This window comes from Etheostoma spectabile, chromosome 8 (genome assembly GCF_008692095.1).
Source record: "Etheostoma spectabile isolate EspeVRDwgs_2016 chromosome 8, UIUC_Espe_1.0, whole genome shotgun sequence".
NCBI lineage: Eukaryota > Metazoa > Chordata > Actinopteri > Perciformes > Percidae > Etheostoma > Etheostoma spectabile.
Window position 1 is genome coordinate 14,537,033 of NC_045740.1, and position 1,220 is coordinate 14,538,252.

Consider the following 1,220-nt stretch of genomic DNA (forward strand, 5'->3'; position numbering starts at 1 on the left):
GGCCCCTCCCCGCATCCACAGCTATTCATTTTATCTTTTTGGGCCCTGGGTACTCAGTCCTCTTTTTTACCCCCATTCCAACATCCCTGTCTCTCAATCATCATGTATGACCCATAAGAAGTGTGTGGCGGTGTCTGTATCTGCAGGGACCCTGCCCTCTACCTGTATTATTATTATGCTGTTAATTTGACGTTTATGGGCATCAGCAAAAAAGCATTTGGGCTCCATGTGAGTTTGCACCCCCCAGTTCAACAGCGGGGTGTGCAGGGTGTGGGGGCCTGTTCACATCCCCAAATTGAGCCTCTTTCTCTCTCTCTGGCTCATTGAGCAGGACAAACTTTGAATGCCTTGTGTCCACAACCACCATCAAACAAATCTTGCATAATATACTTTAGTCTGTTTGATGCTTTTGAGAATCACATTTACAAAGTTGTTTAATTTAAGCTGAATACTGGGGTTAAACTATGTTTTCCCAGATTTGATTTTTTTTTTTCATCAAATTTAACATTTTTGTTTTGCACATCCAGGATACTGTCATTGCTCTGATTGGAAACTTCTTATTGTTCTCCTGCACTTTGCTCCATCTATTACCTTGTTAACTCCACCCTCAGAGATAGGGAATAGGGCAACAATAGAGAACAGCTCCATTGTAAAGTAAGACTCCGTCAGGCGTAACAACACGAACAAGTACATCACAAAGACAAACTACAAGTACTGTCTGGACAAGAACACTTCTCTCTTCTTCCTCTCCTGTCCACTCCTCTATTCTTCCTCTCACTCCTCTCGCAATTGTGGAAAACAGCTTTAGCTCCATTTGGTCCGAAAAAACAACAGTCTGTCCGTTTTGTGCTATAATTGAGTTGCTATTTTTTGCTCCACAAAATCCAACTTGTTATCACACTGACAACACTGTGACGCAATAAACATTCATATTGGATCTTTGTTTATACAGGGAGGATTTACTGAGCAATGGTCCCGCAAAGTACTAGCTAGAGTAGGTCTAGACCATACTCTATAATTTACAAAGACCCAACAATTCCAGTAAAACCAAGCATTTAGTGAGTTTCCTCTTCCTCAGCACATAGCCCGCTCACAATACTACGGCTACCCAATTTGTGATTTGAAGAATTACAAAATGTGGATATACAGTGCCCTGATTGTCATGTAAATGTGCTGTATTTATATAGCGCTTTTCTAGTGTTAACGACTACTCAAAGCGC

General features: G+C 41.5%; 1 protein-coding gene across 1 annotated transcript in view; it reads right to left on the bottom strand.

Annotated features, from left to right (window-relative positions):
• Positions 1–1,220, bottom strand: part of ckmt1 (creatine kinase, mitochondrial 1) — a 13,447-nt gene that overhangs the window by 1,949 nt on the left and 10,278 nt on the right. The window lies entirely within an intron of this gene.